A 23,475-nucleotide genomic window follows, 5' to 3' on the forward strand; every position below is an offset into this window, starting at 1 on the left:
CTAACTAGGAGGGTGCTACACAATATTTTTGGGGATCCAGCCAATCCAAGATGTTTCGTAGCTCCTCTAAGCCACTTCTTTAGTTTTAATGACATGTGTGATGAATAATCACCATCATATTTGATACAATGTGTTCTTCATCCTTTTAGTCTTTACATGCTTCCAAATAGATCTTTGACACTCTCACTTTCTGACCGTTTGCCATTATTCATCGCACATGTCATTAGAACTAAAGAATTGGCTTAGAGAAGCTACAAAACATCTTCAACATTATAGAATAACCCCAGCTGAAGGTAACAAACTACTACTAGATTTACCATGAAATGCAGAACCTTCATGGGCAAGAAACTCCAACAAACCTGCCCCAGGCCTCAGACTATTTATGGGCTCCCCAGCCCATAAAACCCCATGGATTGGCGTAATCCCCATAAATTTTCAGGTTGCCTTTCGGTTTTTCCTCCCAGTTTACTTCTAGAATACTCTAGAATACAGGGGGAAGTCTCTGAAGTCACCCCATACCCCAGCGGCCCCCATTTTTGGAAATCCGCGCTTCCCTCCTGGCCAACACCTGCAACAGTTTACATGGTGGATCAATAAGGGTCTCTATAGGATAGCTCATTTTATAGACACTAAAGGAATCAGAAGCCTACTTATGTTCTGGAGAACTTGCAAATGCCCCCTTCGAAGACATTTCGACTCACTCATCAATCACTCATTACCTACAGACACTGTGTCAGGATCAGGTGGACATCACCCCAAGGACCTTCTTCAAAAATAACTGTTTTCATGGTCCAGGGACACGTGGTAGTATTTCAGAACTGTAAACTCTCTTAACAAATTGCTTGGGAGGCAGATCTGGGGGAGACTATAGATGAGGATGTTTGGTCCTGGTGGTCGACCATGGTGCATGAGGAAATTCTAAACACCTCCCTGGTGGAGGCGAATTTCAAGCTACTGTCTCGATAGTATCGGTTTGTCAAAATTTACCCAGATGTATCGCCTCTTTGTTTCAGGGGGTGCAGCGAGGAGGGCAACATGTTTTATATTTGGTGGACATACCCAAAAGTGCAACGGACAAGAATATTTAATTTGGCATATTCGGTGACCTGATTGAATATTCCCAAAAACATTAAGTCTCCATTCACACTAGTCCGACTTGTCAGGCAACTCCCATAGTGTAGTACAGGAACGGTTCTAATAGGAGCGACACAAGTCGTTCCGACTTAGAAAAAGGGTCCTGTACTACTTTGGGGCGACCTGAAGCGACTTGCATAGACATTCATTTTATGAAGTCCGTGCAAGTCGTGCCGAAGTCGCGGTGCACGCGACTTCACAGGTCGCCCCCTAAGTCGGATCGCCGTAGTGTGAACCGAGTCTAAGACTGCATTTTCTTCTGATCTATCAAGTGAATTACCTTAAAATCTCAGGATTCTTACCCTTTTTTAATTTCCTGGCAGCTAAGACCACCATAGGGCAAGCATGGAAAACTCCTTAGATAAATCTAGCATTAGCGAAAAACAAAATCTTGGGATCATGATCAATGAAAAATTGGATAGCATACTCTGTGAGCAAAAACATTGCTTTGAAAAGGGTTGGAACCCCTGGATTAGATACCTCAAGTCCCTGTGAGGGGTGGGATGGAGGGGGGGGGGGGGGGGTCGAAGGCCTGGAACATGGTGATCGGTTGCAATTCACCTCTCTTCTTTTCTCTCTCATCCCTTTCTTTTTCCCCCTTTTTTTTTTACAATTTCTAACTTCTATCTGATCTTCTTATGCCTGATGTGGGTTACCTTTAGCCTAGTTTATACATGGAAATGTGGTGTTCCCGAGTTTAGCAATGGCAATTTTGACTCCAGAGGTTTTATTTAAAAATGTCATTAGCATGTTGATGAGAGGGGAAGATCTTCAGCTTTAGCTTGTTAATGTATGCATTTTGTAAGCTCACTATAAAATCATACGACAAATTTCCCGGGTGGGGGCTATTTTGGCTCCTTACAATTTCAGAGGCTGCACAGACCCCAACCAAGGATGGAGTCTCCAACATTTCTTATTCCTCAGTTGCAAATGAGTGTGCTGAAGGCTGAACTTCAGTCAGCAGCCCCCATCTGAAGAAAGGTTAACTCTTTGCTGGAGGACCTCTAACCATCATACCATCCACTGCACAATTTTCCTTCTACCAGAAGCTTTCATAAAAGAGGCCCATTAAACCCCTTTGTGGTCTGAATGATGTGGCTTTTGTATGCGGCTGCTCAGGAAATCTTCCCCTCTGCCAGAAGAAATTAAGCCCTTGGAACGAAGAGAGACCACAGCACGCAGCAAGCAACAGAGAGCAGTTGGTGTGGAATAGAATGCCGAAATTTCCATGTGTTTGGGGAACGACTTGTTCAGCACTTTTCATTGACTCGGAATACATTACACAACGTTCAGGCGGCTGTCGGAATTCAGCTGGCAAAGCATCCTCCGCAACCCTGACAATGATGCCATCTAGAGCTGTGTGACCTCATTTTCATTGTAAACCAAGAAAGTGGAAGTAAAGCCAAGTTCTACTTAACGGTGCAGTCATCAGATGCTTCATTATAATATACTGGATTTATACAACGCCAACAGTTTGAGCAATATAAAGAAAGACAGTAGCGTTACAATACAATATAATTCAATACAAAAGGGTTAGGAGTTCCCTGCTCATAAGAGCTTATAATCTAAAAGGAAGTGGTAAGTGATACAAAAAGTAAATAAATGTGTGGGGAAAATTTGACAGAGAAGGTCAAAGTTTGGTCTTTGGGCTCATTTACATACGAGGTTGGGGGGCAGTAAAACCCAGCGGTTGAGCTGCGCTCTTGTAAAACAGAAAGAGCCACACATCAGAACAGAAACGCTGTGATAAAGTATGTAGCAGTCTCAGCTTAGGTTCCTGTCAGGCCATGCCCTCAATGCACTTTGCTCCGCCCATCAAAGTTTAATCAAGAACGAAACGCATTGAGGGCGTGGCCTGGCGGGAGCCTGGCTGAGACTGCTATATACTTTATTAAAACAGGTCTGTTCTGAAGATACTGTTAACCACCACCTCCTTCTCAAAAAAACTCAATTTGCTTGGTCTCCGTTACTGTGCTCTCCATTGGTTCGAATCTTACCTATCTCACCGCACCTTCAGTGTCACTTACAATTCCACTTACTCCCCTCCAACTCCTCTTACCCTTGGGGTCCCCCAAGGTTCTGTCCTTGGACCGTTACTATTCTCGATCTACACCTCCTCCCTGGGTCAGCTAACAGCCTCCCATGGCTTCCACTACCATTTCTATGGCTGATGACCCCCAAATCTACCTCTCTACCCCTCAGCTCACCCCATCAGTTTCCTCCCTCATCACTGATCTACTAACAGACATATCAGCCTGGATGTCTCACCACTTCCTCAAACTGAATCAATCTAAAACCAAGCTCATAATATTTCCTCCTCTACGTGCCCCTTCCCCTGAATTCTCTGTCAAGATCAATGAAACAACTATCAGTCCTTCCACACATGCCAGGGTGCTAGGGGTAACCCTGGACTCTGTACTGTTATTTCAGGCTCACATCCAATCCCTGTCCAAATCATGCCACCTTAACCTCCGCAGCCTCTCTAGAATACTCCAATTTTTAACCAACGACACCACCAAGCGTCTAATTCACACCCTGGTTATCTCTCGCCTCAACTACTGCAACTCCCTCCTCATTGGATTACCTTTACACAGGCTATCCCCCCTTCAGCTCATAATGAATGCTGCTGCAAGACTCATCCACCTTACCAACCATTCAGTGTCCTCCACCCCTCTCTGCCAATCCCTCCACTGGCTTCCACTCACCCAACGAATACAATTCAAAGTGCTAACAATAGTTTACAATGCCATCCACAACTCTGCCCCCAGCTACATCACTAATATCAACCAAGCCGCTCTCTTCGGTCCTCCCAAGACCTCCTGCTCTCTAGCTCCCTTGTCACCTCCAGGATTTCTCCAGAGCTTCTCCCATTCTTTGGAACTCCCTACCCCAATCTGTCCACTGGATGGCTTCCATTAACTGCTTCCGGACCACTCACCCTAGATATACTGCGGCAGGGTGGCCACTCTGTGCTCTGGGATGATGTCAGCCGTCTTATTTGTGACTGTCCGACGCAATGGAACTTAACGTTGCATATGCTTGATAGGCTGCTCCAGCAGAAACGTGCAGTTAACGACTACCTGTACGAACTCTGCGGCAGGACAGGTTCTGGGGAGCTTGGGTTTTTTTCACCTTGCCAATGGCTGCTCATGCGGGACGCATGCAGACTTCTGCGGACTTCTGTGACATGATCACATACCTAATCCCCGCGGTTGTGCTGTGATTTGCTGCAGTACAAACCAATCAGCGGGTGTTGACAACCTCCGGAAATTGCCAAAGAGAGTCTCTTCTGACAGAAGCAAAGTGCCGTTTTTTCCTCCCTGCATAGCAGGGAGTAAAAACCAGCACATTGCTTAGTAAAAACAATACATTAACACATTTTAGGCACACATTTAATTGATCACCCCGTAGATGTTAACCCCTTCCCAGACAGTTTTATTAGTACAGTCACGGTGTATATTATTAGTGCTGATCACTGTAATAAGCCTCACGCACATGGGATGTTTTCACAGCGGCTGTTTTTGGCGTCAGACGTTTTTTTTCTACAGCCAGTAAACTCCCCAGCATGCTATCCTATGTGTCCATGCACACATAGGCTGTTATCAACAGTTTTTGGCAGGGACGTTTTCTGGCTGTAAAAACCCCCCAGAACTAGTGGGTTTTAAAGCGGAGTTCCGGCCATGGAATCTTTTTTTTTTAATGTCCCCCAAACAGTGACCCTCCGACCTTTATATATCCGCTAATCCTGTTTTAGACAGTGAAATAATAGTTAGGCAGGCATAAAATCTTACTTTATAAAATTTCTCATGAGCGCCGCCATCTTTGTCCGGGTTAGTCGAGTCCGCTGTGGGGAAATGTCTGCCCTGCTTCCTGATTCTGGTGAATCCAGCGCGAAATCTTGCGCATGCCCAGTACTATCGTCGGCATTTGTTTCCATAGGGACAGCACTGTGCTCCGCCTAACATCGCGTCATTTCCTGTTTGGAAATAACGCGATGAGAGGAGCGGCCGGCCGCCTACGTCACTGCCCATTGCATCCTGGGAGCGACGAGTAAGAGCTTCCAGGACGCATTGCGGGGCAGGAAGTGACGGCGCGGGCCGCGGCCGAGGAAGGAGGAAGTGGATGTAAAGGTGAGTATATTATCCTCCTGTAATAAAAAAAAAAAAAAGCCGGGAATATCCAATTCTTGCTCAGGTAACGATAAGGAAGCGGATGCCATAAAATCTAAAGGCATGATTTTGTGGCCGGAACTCCGCTTTAACCACTTTACCTCCGCTTACATGGAGGCTACTGCGGCAAAGTGCCGCGATCCCGTCCAGCAACGTAGACCTACGTCGCTGGACTCCGCCCCTTGTGGGCGGCGCTCGCGCGCCGCCGGAGGCTCGCTCCCGCTGTGTTCATTCACAGCGGGAGTCGGGCCAGCGGAGGAGCAGCGGCGATCGCCGCTGCTCTGTCCCGATCCTCGGGGATCGAGTCTGGAGATCCGCCCGCTGTGTGTAAACACAGCGGGCGGATCTCCATAGTGACAGGGACTGACAGATCGGAGTGTTCAGCATAGCTGGACATCCGATCTGTCCTTCTGTCACTCAGTCACCTCCCCCCCACACGTCAGTAAGCACCAGGCATACATTAACCCCTCCCTCTCCAATAAAATTAACCCCTTCCCTGCCAGTGTCATTTTTACAGTAACAGTGCATATATATAGCACTGATTACTGTAGTAATGTCACTGGTACCCCCAAAAGTGTCAAAAATGTCAGTCAAGGGTCCGATCTGTCCGCCGCAATGTCGCAGTCCCGCAAAAAAATTCGCAGATCACCGCCATTACGCGTTAAAAAAAAAACACCAAAAATTACAGAAATCTTTCCCTTAGTTAGTAAACGCAATAACTTTTGCGCAAACCAATCAAAATACGCTTATTGCGATTTTTTTTACTAAACATAGGTAGCAGAAAACAAATTGGCCAAAAATTGAAAAAAAAAATTGATTTTTACATTTTTTTGGGGGGGAATTTCATATAAAAAAATGTGAAAAATATTGTTATTTTTTCAAAATAAACGCTCTTTTTTTGTTTATAGCGCAAAAAGTAAAAATCGCACAGGTGATCAAATACCACCAAAAGAAAGCTCTGTTTGTGGGAAAAAAAGGACGTAAATTTCGTTTGGGTACGGCGTCGCATGACCGCGCAATTGTCAGTTAAAATCGCACAGCGCCGAATCGCAAAAAGTGGCCTGGACGGAAGACAGCAAAATCCTCCAGGGGTTAAGTGGTTAAGAGGCGTTTTTCAGCTGTAAAAATGCTCTAACGCTGAAAACACCCCAAAAAACAGAAAAACACGGGTATTCTGCGTTTATCAATGTTTTTGAGCAATAGGATTTTGTGGGAATATAGTGTTGCTAAAAAAACAAAAGCTAAAAGATGCTGCAATTGAAAAAAGCTTTACAGCTTTCTACTGACATTTTAATAACATCCAGTGTGCATGTCCATTTATGCACACTCATCTTTCAGATGGTTTTTACGTACTATTTTATTAATAAATTCATGTTGTATGTATTTACACCATTTATGATTGTATGTTTTCTATGAGATTAACCAGTGGATGCCTACAAAGTCCTACTATCTTTGGGGGCTGTTCCTTCCCCCCTTATTTTTGTTCGTATTTCCTATGGGATGTGGCACCACTACATTTAGGATCATGTCTCAATTCTTGCATATAACCACCAAAAGCAATCTGCATTTGTGGTGAACAAATTATATACATTTAATTTGGGTACAGTGTTGCATGACCTTAGAACGAAGCCCCAACATGGTCGCCCTGACACTGCTAAGGGAGCTGTCATGTTCCCTCAGCGTCTCTTCTGGGTTCGGCGGCTCCGGCACAGTGAGTGGCCAGAGCCGCGATGACGTCACTTCTGCGCATGTGCGCGGGAGTTCACTTTCTGGCAAGAAGCCGGCAAGGAGCTCTGAGGGTCCGCCAGACCTTCAGAGTGCATGCTCCGCTGGTATCAGCGGCTACATGCAGGATGAATATCTCCTAAACCAGGGGTGGGGAACCTGCGGCCGCTGAGCCTGTGTAGCTGTCAGAAGGAGCCGATGGCTCCGTCCTGACAGTGTGAGTCACAGAAAAGCTTCAGAAAAGGGTGGACCCGGGGCGCAGAGCAGTGCGCCCCGGGTCCACCCATTTGTGTGACAATAGCGAATGAAAATTCGCTATTGTCACACGGATCTTCCTCCTGGCCAATCAGGAAGCGGGTCCTGCTTCCTGATTGGCCGAAAGGCGAACTCATGCCATTGGTCAAAGGAGGAGGCGGGAGGACTCGAGGAGAAGCCGCCGCTGCAGGTGAGTGCACTGGCTTTCTGCATTAAAAGGGGGCACGCTGTGGTCAGTCTGCATTGAAAGGGGGCACACTATACCTTGATTACTGAAGGCCCCTTTCACACTTTTGTGACCTCAAAGTCACGCAATTTTTTACAGCGTTTTTTTGCCGCAAAGCAATGCCTATTACATTTATGCATATATTTTGTACAGCCCCCGAATGATGTTACAAAAATCCAAATGGCCCTTGGCAGAAAAAAGGCTCCCCACCCCTGTCCTAAACCGTGCAGATTTAGGAGATATTAATTTTATCTACAGGTAAGCCTTATTATAGGCTTACCTGTAGGTAAAAGTTAAAAAGTGGAGTATACTACCGCTTTAAAGTAGTTAAAAAAAAAAAGAAAAACTAAAAATAACGAAAAATGCTCTGGTCACGAAGGGGGTAAAACTGAAAAGCTGAAGTGGTTAAAGAGCTTCAGAAACATTGTTCCCAGTGGCAATATAAACTGGCAACTACGTAAGAAACAATGTTTCACTCTGAAAAGAAAGAATGGAAATTGTGACCCCCGGTATTAAAGTCGCCTTGATTTTGTAGAGCGCGGCACGGCAGCCGTTGGATACCTGTAGAGGAGGAGAAAACTTTCCCTATAAGAACGCGTTATGTATGTCACCGGGAACTTGCTGAGATGAAGCGTCTCGCTGTCACGCCAGCCACGGAGGGTCTATATATGTAGAAGTCAATATGTCACCGCGGACGGCCACTTCCAGTAATGATTCCGCCACACGGGCAGCGGCATGACAAGAGAAATACGACAGGGCAGGAAGAATCATCTCTAGGGACCTCGCCGTGCATCTATTTTCATTATATGAGACCTAAATAATGTCCGACTATCCTTACCTTCTATTTATAGAATTGGCTTTCATGTCCCGCATCTATCAAGCGTTAGAAAAACACACGGGTGTGCCTTCATCTGTACGGGCGACCGAGATTCTCTCTTTATTTTATCTCAATTACTTTTTTTTTTTTACGGGAATACAGATAAAAAAAAGTAATCCTCTCTATTGTGTACAATGTTAGAGGACAAACAGAATCATGAAAATTAGGAGATTAGCGCATGGGGGTCACCTTAAACATTACCATCTGATTGTACAATCGTTGGGCAATCAATTTTAGATTTACCAAAATTTTGTAAAATGAGGACCTACCTAGTTAATCCAATTAATTTGTAACCAGTCTCCCAGGCCCTTGCAGTGGTTGGTAGATCTACGGGAGGTTGTACAATCAGATTGTAAGGTCAGAAACGTGATGGACAACCTGTAGAGGTGCAAACTCTCATATTTTGAACAGGCAGATATGTTAACATGTGGTCTTCAAAGATACATTTATCAACAGCCTGGTATTCAAGGGGTTGAAACAAGCTCACGGCAGTAATGAGTAGGTTCTGCCCCCCCATCATCCCCCCCCCCCCCCCCCAGTAGTGGTCACAGTGGCTCCTGGACTCTCCCGCTCCTCCGGGTAGCTGGGAACTGCAGTAAAATGCACCAACCCATTGTTCAGTAGTGGATCGAGTAACATCCATTCTCGGACCTCCTCTGAGTGAACCCTGTAGTGCGTCACTTCCAGGTTCACAGCTGCCGTTTCTCAGTTACTGTGGCTGAGAAAGAAAAAAGGTCACATTGCCGCTGTCTGTATGTAGAGAGCCCTGTGTTGTTTACCAACACAGGGTTCTCTTCTGTCATTCGCTCAGCCGATCAGCAGCAGCTAATAAAATACAATCTGTGCTTGACTAGCTGCAGCGGAGAGCTGGGAAGACATCAGGGGTCTAAAAGAATATCCTACCTGCGGGGACACCCAAAAGTGTTAATCTCTATGAATCCTTCCAGCCCTCACTGGTTCCTCCCTCTGACCTCAAGCCACTACTTAACCATACCTGTGCAGAGGACCCAGGAGTTTTAATCCCCATAGACCCCTCCAGCACTTACTGGTTCCTACCTCTAATCTCATGTCATTAGTACATTCTACCTGCGGGGGACCTAGGAGTGTTCATCTTTATGGACACCATCAGCACCTACTGGCTCCTCCCTTTGATTTTACAGCACAGCTAAATCCTACCTACGGGGGGGGGAGACCCAGGGTCAGGAGCTCCACATTCCAGCAAGTACATCATTTCCAGGTTCACAGATGCTGTTTTTCTGGTACTGTGGCTGGGGAAGTAGCTAATCAAACACAATCTGTTCTTGATTAGCTGCAGTGGAGGGCAGGGAAGACGTCAGGGGTCTGAAAGGCTCTTGATGACTCCATAAAGAGAACCGGTCACCTGCCCAATGCTTGTTAGCCTGTCCTTGTGATAGCAATAAAGGTAGAGAAAAAATGATTTGCAATAAAATAAAAATATTAAAAAATGAAAAGCACCCTTGTTACCTTGTAAACCGCAATTGCACTACACATGTGAGGTATAACCGCAAACGCAGAGTGAGAGCAATAATTCTAGAGCTATCATTCATGATTACCTATAAACTCATGGCCCATAAAAGCTTTTGAAGCATTGCCTATAGATAATTTTGGATACCGCATTTTTCCCTCCGCTGATGGGCCTGTAGACAGGTGCAATCTACTTCCTCCACTGTAGGTGGTGCCCGACTGGAGTGGCATCAGTCAGGGGAAACTCGGTTTTTCTGTGGTTTCCTGGTTCCTGGGTGCAGAGTTCCAGTTGGCCACGTTGCATGCAGTTGACCCTTGATGGCATCTTGGGTCAGCAGAGTGTTTTTTAGTCCCTGCTCCCCAGGTTTTGGTGCGCATTCACGTGTGGGTAGTGTAGAGACAGGTTTCCATCTATCAGGGACAGTATTAGCGGCAGGGAGAGATTCTAAATGAGAAGGGAAAGCTTAGGGCCTGCTATTGCCTTGGACTTCCTCCCGTTTGGGTACAAAACAGCCAGGCCGCATTCTGCCCCTCCAGACAGATGCTGTCAGTTCAGCTGATACCTGCTCTGCTACACACTGTTGGTATTCTTGAGTACTCCCAGTTGGGTCCACTTTGTTGTGAACTGCTTGCCTTGACAACAATACAAGTTCTGCCTGTACTACAATACAAGTTATACTGAATGCACCTGGACTGTGTGTGAATTATTACCGCCGCACCACACTGCACCCACCCAAAGGCCATTAATTTGCCGGTAGGTTGTTTGGCCTTCCCAATCGGCAGGTCTTTGAATTTCTCACTACACTGCAAAATACTTCCCTTATGTTTGGATTTTGGGATTTTTGGATGTAAAAGCTTCTGCCCGATTTCTTCTTTTAGCCATTTCTGGAAGCAGGAGAGAGACCTGTACGGCGCGGCGTCTCCCTGTGATGGCTGAAGGGCACGCGGAGCAGGAAGCTAAAAGTAGAAATACTACTTCTGAGATGGAAATTAAAGAGCTAAAGAATCCCACATTTAATTGATCTGGGACTTCCCTCCTGATGAACGGGGAGAGTGTACAAATGACACTATAAAGTATGGAAAATTAAGGTCATAAAATGTAAATGTGCGATGGAATAGTTACGTACGGGGATAGATTTACCGAGATTCCCTAACATAATGTCAACTACAAAAGAAAGCCTCACCATTCAAGGCTATTCATAGGTATAAAACAGATCCAGAGCTACAAGCAAGGGTAAAACAAAATAATGTTTTATAAACAGTAACGGTCATCTCTGACAAAATTGTAAATTTAAATATTACACATGTGAGAGTACTGCATAATATCCATAATCACAGAATCCCTAGAGTGTACGATGGTTCCATTCTCTTTGAATTAAGAGACATGCAAAAATATATCACTAGGTTGATTAGAAACAGCAGAAAACCTTCATATCCACGCACATTTTACTGTCCATCTACAAAAGGCCTCCAGTAAAAACAACCTTTCTTAAAGAGACCCTGTCATGTAACAAAAAAGTTTTCAGGAAAGCACGTACCTGTGAAAAAGAGGATAAATGCCTTCCTCTAACAGCAACCCCTCAATTCAATGATGCTCGATTGCAGAAAACATGTCTCCAGAAGTCTTCTGTAAAACAGACACTTCTGGGAGTGTCAATCACCACTACATCCTACCTGCAGGGAAACCCAAGAGTGCTGATCTCCATGGACCCCTCCAACTCTCACTAGTTCCTCCCTCTGACCTCATGTACTACACCCTACCCAGTGGTGTATTTTGGTTTTGTGCTGCCCTAGGCAAGACTAAAATTGGACGCCCCCCTCCCATGTAAATTTGCCCCACTCCTTCCTTTTTAACGGATGTGTCTCCCTCCAAAGTGTAAGGACTACAAGTCCCAGCATGAACCCCTGAGATCTCACGAGAGGGGGGGGTGGGAGAGAGAGGGTGGATGAGGGAGGGGGGTGAGAGAGAGAGAGTGGGATGAGAGAGAGAGAGAGGGGGGATGAGAGAGAGAGGGGGTGAGAGAGAGAGAGGGAGAGAGAGAGGGGGTGAGAGAGAGAGAGATAGAGGGGAGATGGGAAAGAGAGAGAGGGGGGTGAGAGAGAGGGGGGATTAGAGAGCGAGGGGGGTGTGAGAGAGAGAGGGGGGGTGAGAGAGCGAGGGGGGTGAGAGAGAGAGGGGGGGGATGAGAGAGGGAGGGTGAGAGAGAGGGGTGTGAGAGAGAGGGAGAGAGAGAGAGGGGTGAGAGAGAGAGAGAGAGGGGGGTGAGAGAGAGAGGAGATGGGAAAGATAGAGGGGGATGAGAGAGCGAGGGGGGATTAGAGCGAGAGAGAGAGAGAGAGAGAGAGAGGGGGGATGGGAGAGAGAGAGGGGGGATGGGAGAGAGAGAGGGGGGGATGAGAGAGAGAGAGAGAAGGGGGTGAGAGAGAGAGAAGGGGGGTGAGAGAGAGAGAGAGGGGGGTGAGAGAGAGGGGGGAGATGGGAGAGAGAGGGGGGATAAGAGAGAGAGGGAAGAGGGGGGGTGAGAAAGAGAGGAGGGGGGTGTGAGAGGCAGCTCTAGCAACCACTGGCCAAAAAGATTCTCAGGTGGAGGGGGGCGGGGGGGTGACTTTTTGCTGCCCCCCTGCAAAGTGCTGCCCTAGGCCTGGGCCTTGTTGGCCTAGGCCAAAATACAGCACTGACCCTACCCACAGGGAGCTATGGGAGTGTTGATGTCTATGAACCCTTCCAACTTTAACTGGTTCCTCCCTCTGACATTATGCAACTACTAAATGCTACCTGTGGGGGGACTCACAAGTTTTAATCTCCATAGATCCCTGCAGCTCTCAATAGTTCCTCCCTCTGACATCATGTCACTACTACATCCTACCTGTGGGGAGGACCCAGGATTTTTAATCTCTATAGGCCCCTCCAGCTCTCACTGGTTCCTCCCTCTGACCTTGTGTCATTACTACATCCTACCTGCAGGGAGATCCGAGAGTGTTAATCTCCATGGACCCTTCCAACTCTCATTGATTCCTCCCTCTGAAATCATGTCATTACTACATCCTACCTGCAGGGAGATCCGAGAGTGTTAATCTCCATGGACCCTTCCAACTCTCATTGGTTCCTCCCTCTGAAATCATGTCATTACTACATCATACCTGTGGGGAGGACCTGGGAGTGTTGATTACCATGGACCCCATCAGTGCTTGCTGGTTGCTCCCTTTGATCTCATGTCACTACTACAGGGGTACCCAGGGTCAGGAGCTCCCCATTCCAGCAAGTGCCAGTTTCCTTGTTTTAGGTGGTCTGCACAGAGCCCTGACCTCCACCCTAATCAAATACCTTTGTGATGAATTAGAATGCAGATTGTAAGCCAAGACTTCTCACTCAATACCTGACCTTGCAATGTAATGGTATCCATGTGCTAGGCTGCATGTCCTCTACATACTTAACTACCATGTGGTGGAAGCATGTGATCCCTTCACCTCATTCCCTAGACCCACCAGAACGCTATGGACACTTGGGTTCCCAGGCTACCCACTGCACTGGGCAGAATTCCTGAACCTTACCCCTCAACAGGCACACCCTGAAAGACTCCCAGTCTGTCCTAACCAGCATCCCAGCCATCCGATACATACCTGCCCAACAGCAATGGACCCCAGTTTCAGCCTCTACTAGCACAGTCCATTTCCAGAGAATGATTCCAGCTTGTGGTTAGGAGAAGGAGGAGTCCACACAAAGATGTAGATTACATCTTTATAGCTTAAGCCATCTAGAATCGGTGATGGCCAATTGACATTAGTTGCAAACAATACAAAAATGAGATTAACAGGAGAGTTGTAGAGGAACCCATATCTACATACTGTAGGGGATATTCTGAGTCCAGCATGCCATGCAAAGGCGGATGCTTGTAGTCCCAAAATTGCCTGTATCTTCCTCCCTGCTCCCCCCCTCAAAGGGAAGCTAAATGGATAAAAGCTTGCTGCCAACATCTTTCTGTTGGGTTAGTAGTCCGGTAACCAATCCCAACAGCGGCTTCCTGCCAAGACTATATGTACCATTGTCCGGACCCATGGTGACCCTGAAATGACATTAACCACTGGTGGCACCCGCTCCTAAAGTGGTCACCTCGGTAAATAAACTGGCCACACAACCCAAGCAGATCTCAAGCCTCCCTAAACTCTGGGGTAAGAGCCATCTAGTGGCAAAACTGCGGACTTCACAAATGCTCTTTTTGGCTGAATGGGCAAAAATGCCCACAGACACACATAATCTCGTGGAAAGCCTTCCCAGAGGAATGGAGCCTGGTATAGCCACTAAGGTGGGGACAACTTCAAAGCAATATTCAAGTAGCGCCCTCCTAGTGTAAAGCAGGCTGCTAGGGAGATTTAGCTCCTCTTTAATCAGTGGAGCAGGGGTTGATTGATCGGTGTGTCAAAGGTTGCCATTCTGTAACATCCCCCTGTCTTCTAGAGAATTCTAGAATCATAGTGGGAGGAAGAGCAGGGCATGCAACCTGAATATTTATGGGACTCCAGCTAATCCCTGGGGTGGTGTGGCCAGAAGTAGGAGAAAGAGCTCAAATACTGTAATCAGAAGCCTGAGAAGCAGGGGCAGACTTCCTAGGTCCAGTCCTGCTGGAGGAGACCCCTGGGGTAGCTTTCTGGAAAGAACTGTGAGGAAGGCACTGAGGTCCCAGCTAGGTTTAGCTGGGGGGGCTATTCTCAAGTTGAAAACCAAGGATCAGGGGTCTGGAGAAGCTCACTGGAGAAAGCCAGGAGGAAGTTGGTGGGAAAGAGTCCAGCTGTCCAGTGGTGTATTTTGATTTTGTGCTGCCCTAGGCAAGACTAAAATTGGGCGCCCCCTCCTATGTAAATTTGCCCCACTCCTTCCTTTTTAACGGATGTGACTCCCTCCAAAATTTAAGGACTACAGGTCCCAGCATGAACCCCTGAGATCTCACGAGAGGGGGGTGGGAGAGAGAGGGGGGGTGGATGAAGAAGGGAGGTGTGAGAGAGAGAGGGGGGGATGAGAGAGAGAGGGGGGGGAGAGAGAGGGAGGATGAGAGAGAGAGAGAGAGAGAGGGGGGGATGAGAGAGAGATAACGAGGGGGGTGAGAGACAGAGGGGGGATGAGAGAGAGAGGGGGGGGGATGAGAGAGAGAGGGTGGATGAGAGGGAGAGAGAGGGGGATGAGGGAGAGAGGGAGAGGGGGGGATGAGGGAGAGAGAGAGAGGGGGGATGAGGGAGAGAGAGAGAGGGGGGTGAGAGAGAGATGGAGGGGGGATGGGAAAGAGAGAGGGGGCATGAGGGAGAGAGAGAGGGGGGATGAGAGAGAGAGGGGGTGAGAGCGAGAGAGAGATGGGAGAGAGAGATGGGGGATGAGAGAGAGAGGGGAGATGGGACAGAGAGAGGGGGGATGAGAGAGAGAGGGGGAATGAGAGAGAGGGAAGAGGGGGGGTGAGAAAGAGAGGAGGGGGTGCGAGAGGCAGCTCTAGCAACCACTGGCCAAAAAGATTCTCAGGTGGAGGGGGGGGGGGGCTTTTTTGCCCCCCCCCTGCAAAGTGCTGCCCTAGGCCTGGGTCTTGTTGGCCTAGGCCAAAATACAGCACTGCAGCTGTCCTATGGTGGTGTGAGTCTGCATCTCCCTCACTAGAAAGAGCCTGGTGGATATCGGCAGGAGACAACCGATGATCCTGTGGCTGAGTGAGTAAGCAACCCCATTGCTGAAGCGTTAGTGACTTTGTGTAGCTTTTAAATTCTGGAAGAAGAACAGGTCACCTTAAGCATAGAGATTCTGAGGGACATTCAGCAGTCTGTGAAGTGCAGCCAGAAGTTGAGGAGTCCTCAAGTTATCCAGTTCTATAGTTTTGGGGTATTCCCATGCTCCCTCTCCCTATCCCATTTCATCGTTCTCAATAACCCCCCCCCCCCAAAAAAAAATACTTTGGAGCCAGTGGAAGAATGCAGGAAATGCTATGTGCCTGGTAGTGTGTGCTTTGAGAGGGGAAAATGGAACCAAAATTTCCTTTGGCTCCTTAGAATCTTTTGATCATAGAGTGTAGTTACAAATTAAAAAGTTTACTGCGGTAAATACTTTACAAAGTACATTTCTGCAGTTGATAACCCTCTCTGGAAGCAATCACATTAGATTACTCTTTAGACAGACGAGCGTAAATGGCTTTTTACAAGACGAAACACGTTACAGAACAAATTTATAAAAAAAAAAGAGTATTTTTCCTTGGAGAAGACATCCGAAAAAAAAACTGAAGAAGAAAAAGCCTTTCTTGAGCTTCTCAATCCATTTACGCTGCTGGTAACTGTGCGAAAAGGCCATTCCTCCTGTGACTCAGACATATATATAATTAACCCCATACACCAAGGTGCTCTCAAAGTAAACACAAGTACTGAGGCACTTATGGAACATGCAAGACAATAAGGCTCCATTCACACTTGTGCAACTTCAAAAATTGTACGATTTCCAATTCACATTACAACTTTGATGCTACTTTGAGGTGACTTATGGTAAAGGAGCAGGTTTCTGGGGCGTCCTTAGCAACCAGTGAATAGCAGATTGTTAAGAAGCGGACGGCCACAGCATCCTTAACAACCAATGACTCATCAGCTGTCAGCGGGATTCCCCATAAACAAAAGAATGGCGGAATAAAAAAAAAACTGCGTGGGTGTCCATGCCCAATCCATACCAGGCCTTTCGAGTCTGGTACAGATTTTAAGGAGAACCCCACGCCCCCCCCCCCCCCCCCAAAATCCACCACCAGCAGGTAAAACAGGCCCATGACCCAGGGTCTGATATGGATTTTGTGGGTGGCCCACAACGTTTAAAAAAAAATTGGCACAGGGCGTTTCTCCTTAAAATCCGTACCAGACCCAAAGGGCCTGGTATGGATTGGGGGGGACCCCCACGCCAAAAGGTTTTAAAAAAAAACATTGTAGGGGGGGCTTAAAATCCATACCAGACCCTGTCTCACCTGCCAATGTCCTTAACAACCAGGAAAAAACATAGTTGTTAAGGACACCTGCGGGTGCCGGCTTCTTAACAACTAGGGTGTGCCTCCAAAGTCGGACAAAACTGTTGTATGTAAAACATTCAGGTCCAACTTTCATGCAAGAGCTAACATTGAAGTCTATGGCCGTCAAGTCCTATGAAAGTCCGAACAAAGTAGTGCATGTCCAAAACAAATTTTGATGCAATGCACCTCTCTCCTGCGCCCAGAGGTGGGGCCCCCTAACCAACCTATTCAAATGGTGTTGCTCTATGGAACTCGTACTTGGTTTTCTGGATTGCCATGGCCTTGCTGCTCTTTAATACTGAGGATGTCTGTAGACACTAAATCAAAAAACAAACGGAGGGCACACCGGACTAGCGCATTATCCTCAATAATAAGCTTTACTGAATAAAATGAGTTATACTCACAAACATATGTTTTAAAAGGCACATTAAATCCATACATCTGGAACTGTCAATGTCACGTTAAAACAGATGCAATGTCCTCGATAGATGATGGCTAACGCGTTTCGAGGCTTAGCAAGGCCTGAAGAAGAGGCTAAACCTCGAAACGGGTTAGCCATCATCTATCGAGGACATTGCATCTGTTTTAACGGGACATTGATGGTTCCAGATGTATGGGTTTGTTCAGGCAAAATAAATATGGGTTTGTTCAGAGGCGTAACTAGAACCTTCAGGGCCCCGATGCAAGAAAACATGAAGGGCCCCCCCAGACCCCTGGCCAGGGCCCTTCCCTTTAATCCTGGGGCTCTTCCCACTGATCCTGGTTCCCTTTACTCTTGTTGCAGGGCCCTTTATTATGAGGCCCTTTCACAAGTTCTGCAGTGGGCCCCCTTCCTGCCATCTTGGGGCCTCCCCACGGTGGTGGAATGCCAGGGCCCAGTTGCAAGTGCGACCTTTGCGATCCTGGAAGTTCACCCACTGGTGTCAGTAGTTTTTATTTTTTGGTATTTTAATTGTATTATTTTTTTATCATTTTATTTATTTATTTATTTATTTTACAATGTCACTGACTATGACTCTGTCCATTCAGAAAAGGAAGGAGCTGGTAAATTACAGATTTACTGACCCCTTCCTGGTTCTCTATTGTGGCACATCCCCTGCAGCAGCCAGCAGGAGAGGAAAGGGAGCACGGGGGGCCAAGGGAGCACACAGGGGCCCAGAGACAGCAGTACACAAGTGAACTGGATAGGAGGAGTGGCGGGGGCAGCATACAGAGGAACCAATCTCCTCCATTTTCCTCCTGCAGCTATAGGAGGAAAAAGGAGGACAGTGATTTCTCTACATGCTGCCCCTGCCGCCCCTCCTATCCAGGTGTAAAGGGGAGCCGCACAGGCCTCCTGGAGCATGGGGCCCGGTTGCAATTGCAACCCCTGCAACCCCTGTAGTTACGCCCCTGGGTTTGATGTGACTTTTAAAACATATGTTTGTGCGTATAACTCATTTTATTAAATAAAGCTTAATGTTGAGGATAATGCGCTATGCCGGTGCGCCCTCTGTTTGTTTTTTGATTCAAAGTAGTGCATGAACTACCATAAAGTCGCTGCGACTTTAAGTTTCATAGATATGTACAGGACTCATTGGAAAACATGGGATGCGATTTGTCATGCTACTTTGATGTCCAAAGTGTGAATGGAGCCTATAAGTATCAAAAGTAGGTTTAAAGTAAGTCTTGCAATAAATTGATACTTTGTGCAGAGGCTACTTTGAAGTCGCACAGATATGCATGGTACTCATTGGAAATCATGGAGTACGACTTGTCATGTGACTTTTAAGCCCAAAGTCACAGAACAAGTCACACAAGTGTGAAAGGGGCCTAAAAAAGAAAAAAGGTCAGGGGAACTCGAGATGTGAAAAGAGTCTTAGATGTGATTGCAGGCTTAGTGACCTTGCAGAGATCTGCGTTTATCCAGTGCAGAAAAATGCAGGAAACTGGACATGATGTGAATGAGCTCCAACAGAAAAATTTGGGAGCTATGCTAACACCTGTGTCGCTCCAGATCAAAGTCCACCCCCCCCCCCCCTTCCTTTCCATCTGCTCAATAATAATCCAACTATAGATTACACGTGTGGAAAGCATATAATAGCTGATTACTAATCGGCAATAGGATTGGGCGCGGAGAGATTATGTAGAACGTGGGTTGGCGTGCCGGAGAATGCGAGAGTTTCGTGCCGCATCAAGGTCACCCGAGCCATCACTCAGATGAAAGGATGAAATATAGAGCCCAGTAAATCTCGCCTTCTGTCCCGGAGAAATAAAGATTCTTCTGCGGAGTCGCACAGCAGCTGTGCCGGCAGGGGGTTGATGCTGGAGGTCCCACCGCCTCGGCTAACAACCCTCAGCTGCCTTGCCTTGAGTGACATCCTTTGTTGGTGAACCTAATGAGCCCTCCAGTTCTGAAGCCGGCCACGTATCGGTGATCAGCGACAAACAGAAGCTCCAGCATAAAGGCGTCATCACCGATGCCAAAGTTGCCCCCCTCCCCCGGCGGCAGCACCGGGCTCTCAGCGGGAGACCTCTCTGATGTTTCCCCTGATGATCAGCAGCTTGACGACTAACGTTTCACAACTTCTGCTCAGTGCGCCGGACTTTCCAAACGACGTGGAATTTCCATTAATTGACGCTGCGTGGTTTTTCGGGACGGTTTTTATTTTCGTTTTTTTTTTTTTAAAGCTTGTGCATGATTTATAGCATTTTCTTTTAATTTTTTCATTATTTATACAACATTTTTAGTTGTCAAAAAAAAAAAAAGGGGGCACCCATGACACTCATTTTGCAAAGCATGCTGGGGTTTTCTTAGTTGCCTTTTAACCACTTGCCGACCGCCGCACGACTATCTACCTCGGCGGTCAGCCCCTCACAGGCAAACTAACGTAGGGCTACGTTGCTTGCTTGTGAGGGTCTAGGGAGCGAGCGCGCGCCCCCGGAGGCGCGCTCCCGCTCCCGCGTGGTCACGGACCCCCCCCCCCGCGCGTGTGACCAGCGGACCCGATGTCCGCCAGCCACTCGGCGATCGGCGGGGAGAGGGAGAATGTCAGGCAGCTTGTGTAAACAAGCTGCCTGTCATTCTCCTCGCTGTAAAGACACTGATCACTCGGATCTAGTATGTAGATCCGTTGATCAGTGTCCTTACAGCTGAAGCCACAGCCAATCACAGTAGAAAGCACGCCCCTAGGGACACACACAGCCCCTCCCTCCCAAATAAAGTTAACCCCTTCACTACCAGTGTATATTTACAGTAACAGTGCATATGTATAGCACTGATTACTGTAGAAATGTCACTGGTAACCCCAAAAGTGTCAAAAATGTCAGTCAAGGGTCCAATCTGTCCGCCGCAATGTCGCAGTACCGCAAAAAAAAATCGCAGATCGCCGCCATTACGCGTTAAAAAAAAAAACAACAAAAATGACAAAAATCTTTCCCTTTGTTAGTAAACGCGATAACTTTTGCGCAAACCAATCAAAATACGCTTTTTGCGATTTTTTTTTACCAAACATAGGTAGCATAAAACAAATTGGCCGAAAAAATTAAAAAATTTTGATTTTTACATTTTTTTTGGGGGAATTTCATATAAAAAAAATGTGAAAAATATTGCTATTTTTGCAAAATTGACGCTCTTTTTTTGTTTATAGCGCGTGATCAAAAAATCACACAGGTGATCAAATACCACCAAAAGAAAGCTCTGTTTGTGGGAAAAAAAAGGAAACCAAATTCGTTTAGGTACAGCGTCGCACGACCGCGCAATTGTCCGTTAAAGTCACGCAGTGCCGAATCGCAAAATACCCCCTGGTCGCAATGGGGGTAAAATCTTCCGGGGCTTAAGTGGTTAACCAATTCCCGACTAATGTGTGAATTCAGTGCCGGGACAAGGTCATCTAGAGCCCAGGGCGAACATGCCAAATTGTGCCCCCCCCCCCCAGATGTATGAGCATTATGTGTCAGCAAAAATCCCCTCCATCCCAAAACAAATTAAGCACTAGTCTGCATGCTTACACCCTAGACATAAATCCCCCCTCCCCCCTGCTGAAATCTTCTTTCCCAGCACAAATTGTACCTCCAAGAAAGAAGAAATTTTTCTAGCACAAATACTTTACCCCTCATATTTACCCTCTGAGCACAAATCCCCCAGTCCAATTCCACTTTCCCAATCCTCCATCCTAGCAAAAATACCCCCCCCCCCCCCGACACTTCCCCTTATAGCACAAATACCCTCCAAACATCCCTACTAGCACAAATCCCCCCTCTCCAAAAAAACACAAATCAGCTGGCGTGACATTAACAATGAGCATGCGCAGGTCATCAGTGGCATTATCCGACGATCAGCAAAGCGCAGAGGGAGATTCTAATTGTCATATTGTGCCTTGCTCTCTCTACGCATGCACGGGACCTAATCGATATCATAGGCAGAATATCATTGCTGTTGGGCGGATTTGGGTTGGTTGCAGGGCGGATCTTGCAGTGTGGATTTGGGTGTGTTTCAGGGTGGATCTTGCTGTGCGGATTTGGGTGTGTTTCAGGGTGGATCTTGCAGTGCGGATTTGGGTGTGTTGCAGGACAAATCTTGCAGTGTGGATTTGGGTGTGTTGCAGAGTGGCTCTTGCAGTGCAGATTTGGGTATGTTGCAGGGCGGATCTGGCAGTGTGGATTTGGGTGTGTTGCAGGGCGAATCTTGCAGTGCGGATTTGGGTGTGTTGCAGGGTGGATCTTGCAGTGCAGATTTGGTTGTGTTGCAGGACAAATCTTGCAGTGTGGATTTGGGTGTGTTGCAGAGTGGATCTTGCAGTGCAGATTTGGGTATGTTGCAGGGTGGATCTTGCAGTGTTGATTTGGGTGTGTTGCAGGGTGGATCTTGCAGTGCAGATTTGGGGGTATTGCAGGGTGGATCTTGCAGTGCGGATTTGGGTGTGTTGCAGGGTGGATCTTGCAGTGCAGATTTCGGGGTATTGTAGGGTGGATCTTGCAGTGTGGATTTGGGTGTGTTGCAGGGTGGATCTTGCAGTGTGGATTTGGGTGTGTTGCAGGGTGGATCTTGTAGTGCAGATTTGTGTGTGTTGCAGGGCAAATCTTGTCATGTGGATTTGGGTGTGCTGCAGAGCGAATCTTGCAGTGCAGATTTGGGTATGTTGCAGGGCGGATCTTGCAGTGTGGATTTGGGTGTGTTGCAGAGCGGATCTTGCAGTGCAGATTTGGGTATGTTGCAGGGTGGATCTTGCAGTGTGGATTTGGGTGTGTTGCAGGGTGGATCTTGCAGTGCAGATTTGGGTGTGTTGCAGGGTGGATCTTGCAGTGTGGATTTGGGTGTGTTGCAGGGTGGATCTTGCAGTGCAGATTTGGGGGTAATGCAGGGTGGATCTTGCAGTGTGGATTTGGGTGTGTTGCAGGGCGGATCTTGCAGTGTGGACTTGGGTGTGTTGCAGGGTGGATCTTGCAGTGTGGATTTGGGTGTGTTGCAGGGCGGATCTTGCAGTGAAGATTTGAGGGTATTGCAGAGTGGATCTTGCAGTGCGGATTTGGGGGTGTTGCAGGGCGGATCTTGCAGTGCAGATTTGGGTATGTTGCAGGGCGGATCTTGCAGTGTGGATTTGGGTGTGTTGCAGAGCGGATCTTGCAGTGCAGATTTGGGTATGTTGCAGGGTGGATCTTGCAGTGTGGATTTGGGTGTGTTGCAGGGTGGATCTTGCAGTGCAAATTTGGGTGTGTTGCAGGGTGGATCTTGCAGTGTGGATTTGGGTGTGTTGCAGGGTGGATCTTGCAGTGCAGATTTGGGGGTAATGCAGGGTGGATCTTGCAGTGTGGATTTGGGTGTGTTGCAGGGCGGATCTTGCAGTGCAGATTAGGGTGTGTTGCATGGTGGATCTTGCAGTGTGGATTAGGGTGTGTCGCAGGGTGGATCTTGCAGTGTGGACTTGGGTGTGTTGCAGGGTGGATCTTGCAGTGTGGATTTGGGTGTGTTGCAGGGCGGATCTTGCAGTGAAGATTTGAGGGTATTGCAGAGTGGATCTTGCAGTGCGGATTTGGGGGTGTTGCAGGGCGGATCTTGCAGTGCAGATTTGGGTGTGTTGCAGGGCGGGTCTTGTGCGGATTTGGGTGTGTTGCAGGGTGGATCTTGCAGTGCGGATTAGGGTGTGTTGCACGGTGGATCTTGCAGTGCGAATTGGGGTGTGTCGCAGGGTGGATCTTGCAGTGCAGATTTGGGTGTGTCGCAGGGCGGATCTTGCAGTGCAGATTTGGATGTGTTGCAGGGTGGATCTTGCAGTGTGGATTTGGGTGTGTTCTTGCAGTGTGGATTTGGGTGTGTTCTTGCAGTGTGGATTTGGGTGTGCTGCAGGGCGGATCTTGCAGTGCAGATTTGGGGGTATTGCAGGGTGGATCTTGCAGTGCGGATTTGGGGGTGTTGCAGGGTGGATCTTGCAGTGTGGATTTGGGTGTGTTGCAGGGCGGATCTTGCAGTGCGGATTTGGGTGTGTTTCAGGGTGGATCTTGCAGTGCAGATTTGGGTGTGTTGCAGGGCGGATCTTGCAGTGCAGATCTGGGTGTGTTGCAGGACAAATCTTGCAGTGTGGATTTGGGTGTGTTGCAGAGTGGCTCTTGCAG

At 47.6% G+C, this 23,475-nt stretch overlaps 1 protein-coding gene across 1 annotated transcript in view; it reads right to left on the reverse strand.

Annotated features, from left to right (window-relative positions):
* The window catches only part of DIAPH2 (diaphanous related formin 2), a 1,824,032-nt gene that overhangs the window by 190,035 nt on the left and 1,610,522 nt on the right, over positions 1–23,475 (reverse strand). The window lies entirely within an intron of this gene.

This window comes from Pelophylax lessonae (assembly GCF_965119305.1).
Source record: "Pelophylax lessonae genome assembly, chromosome: 7".
NCBI classification, from domain to species: Eukaryota; Metazoa; Chordata; class Amphibia; order Anura; family Ranidae; genus Pelophylax; species Pelophylax lessonae.